General features: G+C 38.9%; 1 protein-coding gene across 1 annotated transcript in view; it reads right to left on the bottom strand.

The window, feature by feature from the left end:
- The window catches only part of MORC1 (MORC family CW-type zinc finger 1), a 350,504-nt gene that overhangs the window by 189,183 nt on the left and 142,696 nt on the right, over positions 1–18,625 (bottom strand). The window contains exon 5 of the mRNA XM_067738944.1: positions 15,575–15,704. The gene's annotated coding sequence lies outside the window, so the exon portion shown is untranslated. The remainder of the gene's footprint in view (positions 1–15,574; positions 15,705–18,625) is intronic.

The raw sequence follows: 18,625 nt of genomic DNA, 5'->3' as shown, positions 1-18,625 counted from the left end.
GCAGAGAAAAAAAAGCATCATAAAATGATAGAACAGCCTTTACTTCAGATCTACACTAGATTATCAAGTTTATCTTCTGAGATTACCAGAACCATGGGAACAGATTGCTTCCCTATGAAACTAATACTAATGCTCACAGAGCCACCTGCAGAGAAAAACCTAGCCCCATTCACTACTACAGTGATTCTCAAGAAATGCTTTCTTTGCTTTTAGTTTAGTGGAGCATGGAAGACATAGCAAATGACAGACTGTGTTTTGATAGTGAGCCAATTGGGCAAGGTCCCTTGATAGTTCTGTGCTCCGTAAACTAGCTAGCACATTGCTGACGCTCAACAAATGTCACATATCATCAACTATCAATTATTCAGTGTATAATGAGGAAAATGCCTTGGCATGCATTATCTCAAAGCTTAATCAAGAAGTTGTGTGATTCTGACACCATATCATAAAACAGATTGGTATTTTTACTTAAACTGCTAGACTGTATACATTTGTATTGATGACACGTCTTTAAATTACTCCAATTTGTTTATGGTGACAACCAGTAGAAATCACTGAAATTATTGAACATCAATAACATAGAGGATTGCTTAGGTACAATATTCCCAGATGTTATTGTGATAGCCTCAAATGACAGCTGACTAATGTATTGTGTCCATTTGAGCACCTTGATCTATACCCATCCTCTTTCCTTTCCTGGAATTTTCTTCCTCCCTCAACTGTATTTGTCCTCACGAAAAAATCCAGTTGGCCTCACTGGGAGACTTTCCCTGAAATGATCTCCCACACAAGAAATAATGTTTGACATATCTTTACAACTCTAGTACTTGGAACAATGTATATGGAATGTGTTCAAAATAGATGGATTCTGAAAAGTGCCTAGATCATAGGAAGTGCCCGGTAAATAGGTGAGTGAAGGAACACCTGAAGGATAAATCTGTAAATTCCCCATTGTCTGTCTTCATACTGCTCTATAGTGGGTGTCCAGATTAACAAATAAATGGGAAAGAGGGAGGCGGAGGAACCCCGCACAATAGGGGTAGCCTAGATCTCAAGATGACAATGAGCCTGGACAGTGGGGAGCTCTCCCCTCCTCCCCAAACCAGGAAGGATCAGCCCAATCTTTCAAAGACCCTGAACCACCTACATCTAGTAAAAGAGAAGTCTATCAGGCAAGTCCTTAAACTTCACCAAACCACATTAAACCGAATGCATCTTAAGCTGTAGCAAGTTTTAAAATCTGTAGAAGTCACACTGAAAATGAATACAAAAGCAGAATACTTTTCTCCAACATTTTAGCTAATATCACCAAATGAATCCAGCTCCTGCTATTAATATATGAAGGGAGGGGGTACCTGCCCCCATGTGCTGACAACAGCATTGAAAAGTCAATAGTTATGATGGCAAGAGGGAATATAGTGTACTTAAGTGGAGGGAAAAGGTTAAAGAAAGACTATACCTTCTATTTGCCTACAACAGGGCTTTGTTTTCCTCACAAATGGAGAAAAAAAACAAAAACAAAAGCTCCAGCTTCCAAGGCAAAACAATATTCTACATAGTAATTCAAAAATAGTTTCTGCGTTCTACCAACTGAGCCTGAATCTGACTTCTTGTGCCTCACTCAACAGCTACTTTCTGCCCGTAGGACAAACTACAGAAACTCTCATTCAATCTTGGGATATAGTTGCTGTGTCATTCTCTGCCTAAATGTAAAACAAAACCATGAGTGTAATGGGCTATTCCCTCAGTCCTAGGAGGGAAATGGTACCTCTAAGAGGTTTGACCTGATAATAATGACATGACATGATAATAATGACATGTTAATACTCTATCTTAGAATACAAACTATATCAAACCCATTTGCAGTCAAATCAGTTTAAAACTGACCCCTTTACCAGGTGCTATGGTAAAATTTTGTTCTCAGGTAGTAACTCTTTGAGAATCTCAAATAACTTCACAAAACTGAGTGCTATCACCAGCTTATTTTCAATAGGTTGAATGCTGCTGAAAGCTCAGTACAATGTTTATAAAGGATAGTACCCTCTCCTTCAACACGTTGACTAACCTTCCACCTTTTCATGATGCTGATGATGTCATTGAATCATGCTAGGCTGTACCATGCTCCCCGTCACTTCTTATCAGAATTTTATACATGAGCATTGCATTCTACAAAGCTTTGCAATTTGTTGGGTCTGATTGCATTTGTAGCATGACTCAGAGCAGAAACTAAATTGAGTTTGCTCCTTGGTAGAATAAAATTTTCTTTATTTTCTTGTTAAAAAAATTTTTTTTATAGTATTAGATCTGATTTCACACATTTTTCTTCTAACATTTATATTTCACTGATATGGAAGAGGCCATGGGATATTACCAAGGTCTATCAGACCATATTAAAGTAATAATTTCTAAATATAAAGCATCAAAGTTGTAAACAGACTCCATTGGTGAGTTTCATTAATTCATGCCACTTGATATTTCTGTTTTTCAAATATAGATATTCCAGTTTCATTTCCAAGAGCATTTCTATGTCTTTATAATTAAGATTACCAATTTTTATGGATCTAGCTTTTTTCTTTCATAGATCATAAGAAGAGACAAGTTATAGGGAACACTTCAAAAACCAAAGCTTAACATAAAAACAAAACAGCTACATTTTAGTTCTGTTTTTTGTTTTGTTTTGTTTTGCTGCCAGTAGGATAAGGCTGTATATTGATAGACTAGTGCAGGAAAATGCTGACTCAGTTTAACGCAGTTCAATTTAATTTGAATCAGTTGATTCAATTAAGTTCAAAGTTCAATCATGTTTATTGAGGTCTATTATATGAAGCTATTGTATGAAAGGTCCTGTGCTAGGTGCTGAAGGCATACAAATAGGAGTAAGATGCAGCACCAGCCTTCAAGAAGCGTGTAATCTACTCAGGAACATTGAAATGTACATACATAACCATAATACAGGGAGTGATGGCCTATGTACTAAGGATACGCAAATGTAAGAAAGAGCAGCCAAATCTGATTTGGGGGGATCAGAGATGGCTTCATTCACCAGGAAGGACAAGATTTTCTGGCCCATGAAGGATCAAATACCTTTACTTCCCTTGCGAACCTGAGTTGCTGAGGCCACCTTCACCTGTGGGCCAAATTGGGGTCACATTCACCTTAATTTGTTTCCTTTCACTGGCTTTTGCCTCTAAGCACAAGCAGCGCTCTACTTCTGCTTCAAAGTTTCACCCTGTAATTTCTGGACACTCCTTCAACAAGTTATTAAATCTCTCTGAGCCTCAGTTTACCCATCTGTAAAATGATGATACCTTCACCATAAAATTGTCACTAGGATTCAATGAGACTGTATATATAATTTATGGAAGAATTATTATTACTTTACACTTGCATTATACACTTCAGCCAAAATAACTAATGACCCATTTTGTGAAAGAAGTAAAAGAGATAGGATGCAGCCCTGCTCCCATCCCTCCTCCAGACAAGGCTCATTTTAGGTGTCAAAAGTTGAAGAATGATGGAAAGAAGAGAAGAAGAGGGAAAGATGAATTTCTCCTTTGGTTCTATAAACTTTAAATAACAAGAAAGTACTTTCCCTTTGGTTTTCTTGAGGTTCTTCTAGTCTATCACACAGGTGCCTATTTATACCACTCCATCAAGTAATAAACAAGGAGGCTTACAGAAATGTGGCAGTAGCTGTTGCACCAACAAAATCTTTTCTAGATGGACACATGGGATAGGCTGCCAAGACTCTTCTGTGCTTATTTCCAGATACCTGTCTTCCCAAGCCCTCCATCAGTAATTGGAAGCACAGCTCCCAGCTAGGTAGATCCAGGTTTCTAAACACTCTATGATTCAAAGGTAAACATCCAGAAAGTCATCTCCTACCACTTTTCTATCCCTACACCTTACTTGTTACATATTGCACAAACTTGATGAGACTGGCTAAAAGATGCATAGTTTCTGTTACAAATAAACTGTATGATGATGAAATTATTCATTTAACTGTTAATCATGCCACTGAAAAAGGGAATTCTTTGAAAAATCAAAATAAAAAAAGTGTTCTGATTGTATTCATTATACACTTTTGTTGGAAACAAGCAAATTTTACCACTCAGTTAAACATTCCTTTGTTTTTAATTAAACTTTTTATTTTTAGATCTATAGAAGCATTTGCACTTGTAAGAAATAATACAGAGAAATCCCATGTGACCTTCACTGAGCTTCCCCCAGTGGTAATGTTTTACAAAACGATAATGCAGTGCAGTATCACAACCAGGATGTTGACATTGATATATCTACTAATCCTATTCAGATTTCCTCAGTCTTATATGTAGTCATTTGTGTGTGTGTGTGTGTGTGCGTGTGTGTGTGTATGTAAGAGAGATGGAGAGAGGTGTATTTAGTTCTATGCAATTTTATCATGTTTTGTGTGTGTGTGTGTTAGTTTCAAGTGTAGGGCAAAGTGATTCAGTTATACATATACATATATCCATTCTTTTTCAAATTCTTTTCCCATATAGGTTATTACAGAATATTGAGTATAGTTCCCTGTGCTATACAGTAGGTCCTTGTTGATTATCTATTTTATATATAGTGGTGGGTATATGTTAATCCCAAACTCCTAATTTATCCCTCCTCCCCACCTTTCCCTTTGGTAACCATAAATTTGTTTTGGGGGACTTCCCTGGCGGTCCAGTGGTTAAGACTTCACCTTCCAATGCAGGGGGTACAGGTTTGATCCCTGGTCAGGGAGCTAAGATCCCACATGCCAAAACAGAAGCAATATTGTAACAAATTCAATAAAGACTTTAAAAATGGTCCACATCAGAAAAAAAATCTTTAAAAAAATTTGTTTTCGAAGTCTGTGAGTCTGTTTCTGTTTTGTAAATCAGTTATTTTGTATCACTTACATGTGGAATCTAAGAAGATGATACAATTGCATCATGTTTATGTTCACAAATCCACCACCAGTCAAGATACAGAATAGTTCCACCACCACAAGAGTCCCTTGTACTGCCCTTTTATAACCACACCCAACTGCCTCCATCCCTAATCCCTAATAAATACTAAAACGTTCTTCGTCTATAATTTTGTCATGTCAAGAAGGTTATATAAATGGAATCATACAGGAAGTAACCAGTTGAGATTGGCTATTTTTACTCATCATAATTCCCTAGAGATTTATCCAAGTTCTTGTGTCTATCAATAGTTTTTATTATATTATTATTGCTGAGTAGTAATCCATGGTGTAGATCTGTTAAGGACATCTGGGTTGTTTCCAGTTTTTGCCTATTACTAATAAAGCTGCTGTGAACGTTCTTATACAGGTTTCCGTAAGAACACAATTTTTTTTTTTTTTTTTTTTTTTTGCGGTACGCAGGCCTCTCACTGTTGTGGCCTCTCCCGTTGCAGAGCACAGGCTCCGGAAGCGCGGGCTCAGCGGCCATGGCTCACGGGCCTAGCCGCTCCGCGGCATGTGGGATCTTCCCGGACCGGGGCATGAACCCGTGTCCCCTGCAACGGCAGGCGGGCTCCCAACCACTGCGCCACCAGGGAAGCCCCACAAGTTTTTATTTCACTGAGATAAATCCCTAGTGGTGCAGTTGCTGGGTTGTATGGTTAGTTGTATGCTCAGATTTGTAAGAAACTGCCAAACTGTTTTCCAAAGTGACTGTACCATTTTCTATCCCCACAGCGATGTGTAAGTGATCCAGTTTTTTCACCTTTTTTGTTTTGTTGTGGTATGTTTTTTAACATTACATTAGTCTGGTAAAATTAGTGAATAAACACACAGCCCATATAAGAACAGCCTGTAAAAAGTCAGTTCAAAAAGTCCAAAGGGTAAAAAGGTAGGAGTTATATAAAAAGGCCATCTCATGCATGCAGCAGCCTCTCTGAATTGTCTCAGCTCATAGGGCCTCCAGGTATGCAGCAAATGCTTCATATTCCTGGAAAGTACCCCATATGCCCTAAAGCTTTGCTCAGTCTAAATTAAAATAAATAAATCTTTTCTTTCCAAAACAGGATCATGGCCTATAAAATGCTTCAAGTGGCCCTGTGTTCAACACTGCTTATAGGTAAGAGCCTATTTCTTTTTCTTTTTTACCATATCTTTTACAACTGTTAGGTTGATTGATAACCCCTTTTGACTTTTTAAAGAAATGAACAAACATGTTCTGTTCATAGACCAATTCTAAAGCGTTGGGGAAACCAAACTACTATGTCATGCTGTGGATTTGGACATGTTAGTGTTAACTGTATGCGCAATCATTCTATTCCTAATTATGTATTAACATGCTATTGTTGCTAAGAAGTCTATTTAACTGCTACCTCCAAAGAAGTGCTCTTTGAACAAAGAAAAATTTTCAATGTCTTTTATAAACTGTAATACTTACATGATACAATTATGTGGAAACCTCAAGGGACTTTGAGAGTGTGAATTCATTAACCTTTTAGGCAAGCTGTAGCTCAGAGAAGTGCTGAAGGCACCAAAGGCCAGATGATTTGCTGCCAAAGTGACCCAGTAACTCAGTGGCTTATATCTGAATTGAACTGAGAGGTCACTTTGTATCCAAAACTGCAAATACTTATAAAGATGTAAATTATTTTCATGCTTAAATCTTTATAATTTATAAATACTTCTGATAAAGGTGCTTAAATCATAATAAATTTCTAATTTTATGATAAGCTTGAGACCCAAGCAAAAGAAATATGTATTTCGCTTGAGATACACACACAGATAGATATAGATATATATTTAGAGTATGAATCTAGAAATGTGTGTACACATCTATATGTGTGTATATGATTAGCCCTGTATTCCTAAGCATATGAATAATTTTAACAAAGAGCTTTAATCATCTGTATTGCACTTTGCATTTAGGACCTGTTTAAACAAATGATTTAGCAAATTTTAGCCAAGTTATTATTAAGCAGTTATCATCAAGGCAAATACAGTCACACCCAGTTACAGCCCACACATCCAGCTGAGGTAAGTGAGTCTGGCTCAGTTTAAGAGCGTGTCTCAGGAGTAACTGGAAACTGAAGTCAGGGGCTGGTTATAATCCATCAGTACAATGCTTTGCCTTAACTACTCGTCCATGCAGCTGACTTTAGAGTGGGTGATAGTGGATGATCGCAAGGGTAAAAGCACTATAGCTGGTCCACATTCACCTGTGAACACTGCAGAGTCAAAAATACCGGCCTGGGGCTTCCCTGGTGGCGCAGTGGTTGAGAGTCCGCCTGCCGACGCAGGGGACATGGGTTCGTGTCCCGGTCCGGGAAGATCCCACATGCTGCGGAGCGGCTAAGCCCGTGAGCCATGGCCGCTGAGCCTGTGCGTCCGGAGCCTGTGCTCCGCAATGGGACAGGCCACAACAGTGAGAGGCCCACGTACTGCAAAAAAAAAAAAAAAAAAAAAAATACCGGCCAAAAGGAAAATGGTTCTGTAAACAGACTTTCATTGACTTTCTTTAAAAACAAGTTGGAATTAACTTTAACTCCAGATGAGATGAAAATATGTCTACCTATAAAGATGACTGGTTTGATTAACTTTACTTGATTGAAAAATAAATAAGTAAAATTAGGTAGTTGAAATTCATGAAAGAACAAGTTGAGGATCAGAATCCAAGGATAGAGGGATGTTTACACTGCTGGATTAACCCTTCAGATCTCAGGAAAGAATCCTTTACTGCTTACAAGAGGAGGGGACTGCAGTCTTTAGAACCAGATTCATTTGCTACACTAAAAACTAGTTTAACTGACATTTTCTAAATCACATAGCTCTAAAGTAGGAAATAATAGCTTGAACCAACTTTTTTCTTTCCCCACCCACTCCCCCCCTCCTTTTTCATTTAAGAATGTAGCCTATTCATCTGCACTTCCCTGGAGCCCTTCTGCTTGTCATAACAAAACAACAATTTTTAAAAGTTCATTTTTATTATTTAAAAAATTTTTCTCTGTTAAAGATTAGTTGTCTAATAAATTACTTTTGTCTAGAACTTAATTCGAAGTAAATAGGGAAAAGATCTCATTATCCATTTCCCTAGTGGTAATGCTGAAGCCCAAAATGATGAAGAGCCTACTCAACTAATTAAATTTATGAGCAGAGTCCCCATATTATTTTACTGATTTTCTCAAAATAGTAACTTATACACATTGGGGCTGATTCCCTGGTCAGACAATTAGAAGTCTAAGTGTCATGATTTGATTAAAAAACAAAACAAAACAAAAATCCTCTCTTTAGTATTTAGGTCCAGAATTGCCTTCTCCTATAATAAGACATCAAATAGTAATATTACTATTTTAAATCTTTATTATGTGTCAGGGCCTTTCCATATGTTACTTCAACTCTCATAATCACTCTGAAAGTAGGTGTTATGAGTCTCATACAAAGAGGAAACTGAGGCTTAGAGAAGTTAAATGACCAAGCTACACAGTCGGTCAATGGTCGATGCCAGGGGCTTCCCTGGTGGTGCAGTGGTTAAGAATCCGCCTGCCAATGCAGGGGACACAGGTTCGAGCCCTGGGCCAGGAAGATGCCACATGCCACAGAGCAACTAAGCCTGAGCGCCACAACTACTGAGCCTGTGCTCTAGAGCCCGGGAGCCACAACGACTGAGCCCGCATGCCACAACTACTGAAGCTCCTGAGCCTAGAGCCTGTGCTCCACAACAAGAGAAGCCACCACAATGAGAAGCCTGTGCACCACAATGAAGAGCATCCTGGCTCGCTGCAACTAGAGAAAGCCTGCGTGCAGCAATGAAGACCCAATGCAGCCAAAAATAAATAAATAAAATTTTTTTACAAAAATGATCAATGCCAGATTTACATCTAAATTCTACATCCAGGTCTTCTGTGAACAAAACTCTTCTTTCTGCCACACAAACTGTCCCCTCTGTCACTGCAGTACCAGATATGGGATATGCAGGCATCAGATAGGCAGCAGAGCACACAAGATCTCCTCCCAAAAACGTAATATAGCCAATATGGTAGCCATTGGTTCCACAAGAAAAGGTCAGAAGTTAGGGAGCTGGGTGATTTTATCTGAGAAAATAGAGCCAAACCAGGACATAATCAAGAACAGTTCCTAGTTGTACTGATTTAAAGAAAAGCCCCAAACTCAACTTGTTCCACCTCAACAGGGCACTTTTATTTTAATTTTTAATTTTTTTGAAGTATAGTTGATTTACAATGTTGTGTTAGTTTCAGGTGTATAGTAAAGTGATTCAAATTCAGATTTTTTTTTCCATTATAGTTTATTACAAGATATTGAATATAGTTCCCTGTGTTATATAGTAAGTCCTTGTTGGTTATCTACATTATATGCAATACTGTGTATCTGTTACTCCAAAACTCTTAATTTCTCTCTCTCCCTTTCCCCCTTTGGTAACCATAAGATTGTTTTATATGTCTGTGAATCTATTTCTGTTTTGTAAATAAGTTCACATGTATCATTTTTTAGATTCCACAAATAAATGATATCATATGATATTTGTCATTGTCTGACTTACTTCACTTCGTATGATAATCTCTAGGTCCATCCATGCTGCTGCAGATGACATTTCGTTCTTTTTTATGGCTAAGTAATATTCCGTTGTATGTATGTACCACATCTTCTTTATTCATTCATTGATGGAAACTTAGGTTTCTTCCATGTCTTGGCTATTGTATGAACATTGGGGTGCATGTATCATTTCAAATTACAGTTTTCATCTTTTCTGGATATATGCCCAGGAGTGGGATTGCTGGATCATATAGTAATTCTATTTTTAGTTTTTTAAGGAACCTCCATACTGTTCTCCATAGTGGCTGCACCAATTTACATTCCCACCAACAGTGTAGGAGGGTTCCCTTTTCTCCACACTCTCTGCAGCATTTGTTATTTGTAGACATTTTGATGATGGCTATTCTAACTTGGTGTGAGGTGATACCTCATTGTAGCTTTGATGTGCATTTCTGTAATAATTAGCAATGTTGAGCATCTTTTCACGTGCCTGTCAGCCATCTCTATGTCTTCTTTGGAGAAATATCTATTTAGGTCTTCTGTCCATTTTTTGATGTGGTTGTTTGTTTGGTTGATATTGAGTTGTATGAGTTGTTTGTATATTTTGGAAATTAAGCCCTTGTTGGTTGCATTGTTTGCAAATATTTTCTCCCAATCTGTAGGTTGACTTTTCATTTTGTTTATGGTTTCCTTTGCTATGCAAAAGCTTTTAAGTTTAATTAGGCCTCATTTGTTTATTTTTGCTTTTATTTCTTTTGCCTTGGGAGACTGACCAAGAAAACACTGCTACAATTTATGTCAGAGAATGTCTTGCCTATGTTCTCTTCTAGGAGTTTTATGGTGTCATGTCTTATATTTAAGTATTTAAACCATTTTGAGATTATTTTTTGTATATGGTATGAGGGAATGTACTAACTTCGTTGATTTACATGTGGCTATCCAGCTTTCCCAACACCCCTTGCTGAAGAAACTGTCTTTTTTCTGCTGTATATTCCTGCCTCCTTTGTCAAAGATTAATTGATTGAAGGTGTGTGGGTTTATTTCTGGGCTCTCTATTCTCATATGTCTGTTTTTATGCCAATACCATACTGTTTTGATTACCATAGTTTTGTAGTATTGTAACAGGGCACTTTTAAAAATGAAACAGCCTTATTTCTCATAAAGAGGAAATATGGACAATGCACATATTTGGAAAGTGCTTCACTGAGTAAGTAAAGCAGTCCTTGGGGTTGACCCATCCATGAAACAATTTGAGGGTTCACGCCCATATTGTTGGCTTATGGTCAGATCTGTCCATAAAGTACAAGTATGCCTTCTGGTTTTAGACAGGGGAAGAAATAAACTGCCTTTGGCCTGTTTCTCTAGCATAGTTCCAGCTCTTGTTTTTCAAACCAGAGTTAGTAACCAAGTCCTCTTTGTCTTGAAAGGTTATTTTGTTTGTTTTTGTTTGTTTGTTTGTTTTTGACAAGAGCTTTTAAGCTCACATTTTCTTCCCCACAACACTGTCAGCACCTCTGATCCTTCCCTTTGCCTTCCTCTCTGCATAGAAGGAATGGACCTTCTCAGTCATCACTGCAGCCCTCCACTTCCTCGGAGAGCCTGTAGTCCCTGATATAGTTTTAGTTTATTATATAAGATTTTGTTCTTGGGACTTCCCTGGTGGAGCAGTGGATAGGACTCTGTGCTCCCAAGGCAGGGGAGCCAGGTTCGATCCCTGATCGGGAAACGATGCCACATGCATGCCGCGACTAAGAGTTTGCATGCCACAGCTAAGGAGCCCGCCACCACAACTAAGACCTGACGCAACCAAATAAAAAAAAAAAAAGAACTCAATTTTGAAAGGTATTACCTAACCAGATGGGAACTATATATATAAAAAAAAGATTTTGTTCTTAATTTTACCTACTCACTTTGGCTTAAGATTGATTGATGCTGTCAAAGAGGTGGGTAGTGAGAGTAAACTGGAAAATAACCTGGTGGGAGAAAAAATGCCACTGCCCGTGACTAGGTTCATTGAGCACTCTTGATGTTGTAGAAAAACTGTTTTCCTACCCACGTGCCACCATTGGTCATGGCTCTAGAGTTGGGAATCCCATCCACACACACATAGGCAGTGACACAGAAGGGGTCACCACTGATTGAATCATATAAAATGCTGCCTTTTGTGAGTCACAGATGTCTCTGTCCACAAAATTCAGAACTAATAAAAGACGTGCCAGGGTCAAATAATATTCAGAACAAATAAAAGACGTGCCAATGCCATGTGTGTGAGCACGTATGTGGGTGTATGTTAGTGCACTGAGAGCGGGTTAAAACAGATTGAAGTTAAACTCAGGTAATACCAGTTTCTGTTTGCTTTTCAAAGTACTCGACACAGTGGCAATGGTAACGTCAATAAAGCCAAAGCCAATGGTAACGTCAATAAAGCCAAAGTTCCTGAGTTAAAAGTTCAGTTTCGAAGTGTTTTAACAGACAGTTTAATAAAATCATGGGGATTTGTAAGCTGGTCTTGTAGTTCAGCACCTCTTTTTTTCCAGTTTGCTTCCATCAACCCTCATTGTTTTCTGCCTGTACTTCCCCTATTTGCCCTGCCCCTTTCCCCATGGCTTTTCACCGTTTGTAACCTTTGTAACCTCCCTTCTTCCGTCTCTCCTTCCTTTGATTTCTTTTCTTGATTTCTCTATTCTCCTTCATCCTTTTTTTTCTTCTTCACAGTTTTTCTCTCACAATCCAAATTTCTCCTCTCTCTCTCTCAACCTTATGTGAATTTCAGCCAAGTGAGAGAATCTATTATACTAAAATACAACTCTTTAATCTTCTGCCACAAAGTTTTGTGTCAGTGACTAAAGTTTAGAGTGGGAAGGAAAAAAATAACAATTTCGTTATTTGTAAAGAAAATTCTTTACAACACAGAGAATATTCAAGTCCAAAAAATATGAACCTAAACATGCGTATTTTAATCTCTCACAAAATTATAAAATTTCTCCTACAATTAGAGAGATCTTTGAAAATTTTATCATATTTCCAAGACATCTGTATATCCTTTACTCCCCATCCTTTTTTTGTACTTAATTACTAGTGACCATTTATACTTTATTTTAGTACTTAATTTATAAGCACACATAATTGCCTGGGCACTTATTTCATCTTTTTTTAAAGACATAAACATGTTAAGGACAGGTACGGAGACTCAGTCCAACAAAATAGTAAATAAAAAAATATTATTCTTTACTTGCTTATACTGAGTGCTAAGTGCTTTACTTGCAGAATCCCATTCCTAAGTATTTTTGAGCTTGTGGCAGGACTGTACTGCTAATCTCCAGCTCCACTACAAACTTCAATATCACCCAGCACCTAAGGGAAATAGCTAGATGACAGCCTATCCTGTGAATCTACCAGACTTCTAGTGTCTTTTGTCCCCATCGAATCCTTCATAGACATTGAAGGTTACATGAGGGAAGGAGTTTACAGCTGCAGCCATCCAGGGATGACAAGCTCCTGCTAGTTGAGAGCCCTGGTCTATGCTCTTTTTTTAATTTTTTTTTTTCCCTGTTTCTTAGTGAGGCTCTGTGACAACACACCTGTTGGATTCTCTGACACCTTCTGACACACAACGCTCCCCTTCTGAGTCCTGAGTCAAGTTGAGAAATAAACCAGAGTTGATTATGTAAAGCAACCCATTTCCTTTATCACTGAGAGGCTAACTAGGAAAATGTAGCATAGTACAAGTACGTACAGGGCCAGGTGACGGGACCCCAGAATTGGGCGAATTTTATATACGATTTCAGGTTGCAGAACCAGAACAGCAAGTTCTGAGAAAGGGCAGCTCACTCTCAAGAAGAAAAAGGAAGAATGAGCTGGACATGCCAAGTTATGTTTCTTGGATTTACCAAGAGGGAGCTCTAAATGAGACCCCTCTGCATGGGAGAAAAAGGAATCTGCCATCAGACTCTGCCCTTTCATTCTGCGTCTTAAGTTGCACATCAGGCTTTCTGATCTTTTCAGTGTGTAGGTTCTTACCATAAGTAGGAACAGTTATGAGTATAATATATAGACCATTTCATGGTCATGAGCATAGTATATAGACTATTCAGTCATTTCCCCATTATCAAATTTAAAGACTCTTTTTCAACCTCCCCTGGGCAATGGCAACATAGGAAGTCTTTCCACTTCTAATTATATAGCTTCCCTTACTTCCACATTGCCTATCAGCCCGTGATGGGCACTCATCTCTTTGTGCCTAATGAGAATACATTTTTATTTGTTTTGCTTTAATTATTGGCCAAGTCTATTTTGACTTCCCTTTCACTTATTTCTGTCTCAGTTCAGACAGAAATAAGTCTCAGCATGTAAATTCCTTGAAAGTAGTAGGGGCTGTGCCCACTTAGCATATTCTGTATGCTTCCAATGATATAATACCATACAGTGAAAGAAATTTTCAGTTAAGGACCTATTTGTTATGAATATATTCCAGTTCAAAATATTAGAGCTGAAAGAGATCATATGATCCAGCCTTGTTTTGCAGAGCATAAAATGGAGATGCAGGAGTAACAAGTGACTCTGGATCTCTGATCCTTCTGGGCTTGCATGGGGAGAGCTGTGATCTCAAATCTCTCCACACTCTTAAGTGTCTGCCTTATTTCTGCCATACAGACTTTTCTGCAGAGGATATTCCAGAATTGTTTAGATAATAGGACGAAGCTTGACAGGTCCTATTACAACTGACTGTGATACAGCATGAAAGCAAGGAGGGTATATAGGGAGTTGGAAAGGAAGAGAGGAAGATTATTTTTACAGCTTATGATTATAAAGTTTAAAACTAACCTGGCTGATACTGCCTACATTAACACACACACACACACACACACACACACACACACACACACACACATACACATATTTAAAAACCGAAAGAATAATAAAACTCAGGGTTCAGTTTCAATCCCCAGCAGTATTATCTAGGCTTACAAACACAAAACTCTCATCTTGCTCTCACTAACTTTCAAGGTTGATCAGGCAGAATGAAAAAGGGAGGGGAAATTTCTCAAGCAGAGAGGATAATAGCATGCCCTTCTATATTACTTCCATTTTATTTCCAGCCCTGCCACTGACTTACTATGTGACCTCGAGTGAGTCATTTCATCTCCGTGTATCAATTTTCTCATTTGTGAAGTAAGATAATAAATACTGCTTTCTGTCTCTCTCATGGGTGATGTTATCACCACCAATTAATATTTATTGGGTGCCTGTTGGGTGCATAATGCTGAGGTAGAAAATTTGTTCTGGGAGGTGGGGGGAAGAAGAGATGGAACATTTTCCATGAGCAAAGAGACGGAAGATTTACAAAAGACAGAATTATTAGAGCTTAAAATAGCTATGGCTTTTTTTTTTTTTTTTGCGGTACACGGGCCTCTCACTGCTGTGGCCTCTCCCGTTGCAGAGCACAGGCTCCGGACGCGCAGGCTCAGCGGCCATGGCTCACAGGCCTAGCCGCTCCGCGGCATGTGGGATCCTCCTGGACCGGGGCACGAACCCGTGTCCCCTGCATCGGCAGGCGGACTCCCAACCACTGCGCCACCAGGGAAGCCCCTATGGCTTATATTTTAAAGCATGCCTCTCTGCTAAGATTTATGAATAGCATTTTTTTCTTAGTTATTGTACAATGCACCAGGATAATTATGGTACAGAATATTGGTTTTACTTTTGGATGATTCCAAGTAACACTATTTTAAGCAATTACTGTAATTTCTTATGTGGCTGTAAATTATATTCTAAACATAGTTTTTTTAGAAATATTTATTAGATATTGATGGTATTGGGTCTACTTCCCTAGCCACTACCTTTGTTTCCCTTTTTTTAACAGAACAAATCTACATTAAACATGTAACACTGTAACTGACACATTTTCTTCAAAAAGAATGAAGAGAAATTTGAAAAGCCGCCTATTAACACATCCCAGGTAAAACCAAAGTTTTGATGCTGGTTCATCCACAGAAATCAGCCCAAATGAATGAGAGTTTCCTGTTCTCTCCAAATCAAGCCTGTCTTCCCATTCCTGCTGTCACTTACCTGATTCTGGTCCTACTAATCTCTCATCTGGACTATTCGAAGAGCATCCGACTTTGTATCTCTCACTCTGCTCTCTTCCTTTTACCACCTGTCCTCCACAACACTGACAAAGGTCTTTGCAAAGGTTAACCTGTGAATAGATAAACAAAATGTTGGCATATACATACACAATATTATTCAGCCTTAGAAAGGAATGAAACGCTGGCCTATGCTACAACATGGGTAAACCTTGAAGATGTTATGCTAAGTGAAGTAAGTCAGACACAAAAGGATAAAGGTTGCATGGCTCCTCTTACTTGTGGTACCTAGAATAAGCAAATTCATAGAGACAGAAAGTAAATGGTGGTTACAAGGGCCTGGGGGAGAGGGTAACGGGAGTTATTGTTTAAAGGGTACAGAGTTTCTACAGGGGATGATGAAGTCTGGAGGTAGTGGTGATGGTTGCATAGCACTGTGAATACATTTGATGCCATTGAATTGTACAATAAAAAATGGTTCAGGGCTTTCCTGGTGGCGCAGTGGTTGAGAGTCCGCCTGCCGATGCAGGGGACACAGGTTTGTGCCCCGGTCTGGGAAGATCCCACATGCCGCAGAGCGGCTGGGCCCGTGAGCCATGGCCACTGAGCCTGCGCGTCCGGAGCCTGTGCTCCGCAACGGGAGAGGCCACGACAGTGAGAGGCCCGCGTACCGCAAAAAAAAAAAAAAAAAAAAAATGGTTCAGAGAAGCAAGAAGAACTACAGTCCTGCAGCCTGTGGAACAAAAACCACATTCATAGAAAGATAGACAAGATGAAAAGGCAGAGGGCTATGTACCAGATGAAGGAACAAGATAAAACCCCAGAAAAATGGTTCAAATGGTAAGTTTTATGTTATGTATATTTTATCACAATAAAACAATTTTGAAAGTATATCTATCCTATCATTTTTCTTGTTCAGAAATGATAATTATTTATAAAGTCCAAACTCCTTGGTATGATGGCAATAATCCTTCCAAATGGAGCTCCAGCTTATCTTTCCAACATTATCTCTGACACATCTACACCACAAACAACCCTACCTTTCAATCACATTGGCAAAGCGAGGGTCATTGAACATGTGCCTTACTCTGATCCTCTGTTCCTCGGCTCTCCAAGCTTCTTCAGCCTGACATGTATGCTTTTTGCTTCCACTCCCTTCCTCCTGGCTGTGGAAACTTTACATCCTTTGAAGGTTAACTCAGAACCAACTTCTCTGTGAGGTCTTCCTGCCAATATTGGAATTAATCACTCCCCCTTCAGATACCTAGTCACAATATATCTTTTTATAATTATTTTAAAACTCTGAATATAATGTGAGTTCCTTAGTGGCAAGGATTATTTATTGTTTGTCTTTCCATGCAATGATGATTTTCAGAGTAGGAAGTAGGGTGAGGCAAGTGGAGGTCTTATGGCACAAAATTTGTATAACCTTAAGAGTTAATTCCTTCTTTTTTTGTATTTTTTTAATTGAGGTACATTTACAATGTTGCATTAGTTTCAAGTGTACAGCAAAGTGATTCAGTTATACATATATATGTTCTTTTTCAGATTCTTTTCCATTATAGGTTATTACAAGCTACTGAGTAGAGTTTCCTGTGCTAAACAGTAGGTCCTTGTTGTTTTATCTCTCTGCCCCTCCATCTCCCCTGCTATCCCCTTTGGTAACCATAAGTTCATTTTCTATGTGAGTTAATTCCTTCTTATATTTTATGCCGTACTGACCTCACTTCATCCTAGTCTCAACTCTGGTGATTAACAATTTACCTTGACATTTGTTAGTGCTTATAATGCATTGCATTAGTTATCTACTACAGCATAACTAATTTCCCCATACCTTAGCAGCTTAAAACAATAAACACTTACTATTTCACAGTCTCTAAGGGTCAGCAATTTGGAAGTGTCTTAGGTTCTGACTTAGGGTCTCTCATGAGGTTGCAGTAAAGACATTAATGGGGGCTGTAGTCTTCTTTAGGTTTGACTGGAGCAAAAGCATCAGATTCCCAGGTGGTTCACTTACATGACTGTTGGTGGGACACTTCAGTTCTTTGACATGGGGGTCTCTCCCTCAGGGCTGCTTGAGTGCCCTCACACATGGCAGCTGACTGCCTTTAGAGCAAGTGATCCAAGAGCGGGGCACGGCAGGAGCTGTAATGTCTTTTATGTCTTAGCCACAGAAATCACACACTGTCATTGCCTCACTATCCTGTGGTTATACATGTCAACCCTACTAAGTGAAAGAGGGGACAACCCAGGATAGGAATACTAGGAGGCGGTGATCTTTGGGGGTCATCTTAGAGGATAGCTTCCACAGACATGCTAGTTTGATTATATTGATTAGATTACCTAACAGCGGGTCAGTATTACTTCTGGCATCTGTTACTATTATCTTCTGAAGTTGACATTGGCTTTTTATTTTTAAATCATTGAATAAATAAAATTGCTAACATTTTATAAATGGACAATACATCTGAGTCATTCTCCTTTGTTCTTTTTTAAAAAAATTTATTTATTTCCTTATTTATTTTTGGCTGCATTGGGTCTTTGTTGCTGCATTTAGGCTTTCTCTAGTTGCGGCGAATGGGGGCTACTCTTCATTGTGGCGCACGGGCTTCTCATTACAGTGGCTTCTCTTGTTGCGGAACATGGACTCTAGGTCCGCGGGCTTCAGTAGTTGTGGCACGCAGGCCCAGTAGTTGTGGTGCACAGGCTTAGCTGCTCCGCAGCATGTGGGATCTTCCCGAACCACGGCTTGAACCCGTGTCCCCTGCATTGGCAGGCGGATTCTTAACCACTGCACCACGAGGGAAGTCCCCTGACTCATTTTTCAATCCTCCATTAGTAGTACAGTGTTTTGCACTCAGAGGCAGCTTGATTGATGTATAATATCCAGAGAGGCTGTCATTTTCAATATCTGTTTAGAACTAGAGCTGACTAGATTGACAAATTAAAGTAGAAATACTAGAGCTGATAACGAGAATGCTGCTTAGAGCTCAAGGCCAAGCTTGGAAAAGCATGAGATCATAAGGAATGTGTA

Source organism: Pseudorca crassidens, chromosome 5 (assembly GCF_039906515.1).
Source record: "Pseudorca crassidens isolate mPseCra1 chromosome 5, mPseCra1.hap1, whole genome shotgun sequence".
Taxonomy (NCBI): domain Eukaryota; kingdom Metazoa; phylum Chordata; class Mammalia; order Artiodactyla; family Delphinidae; genus Pseudorca; species Pseudorca crassidens.
The sequence above is the reverse complement of the archived record's forward strand: the minus strand, read 5'-3'. Positions and strand labels throughout refer to the sequence as shown.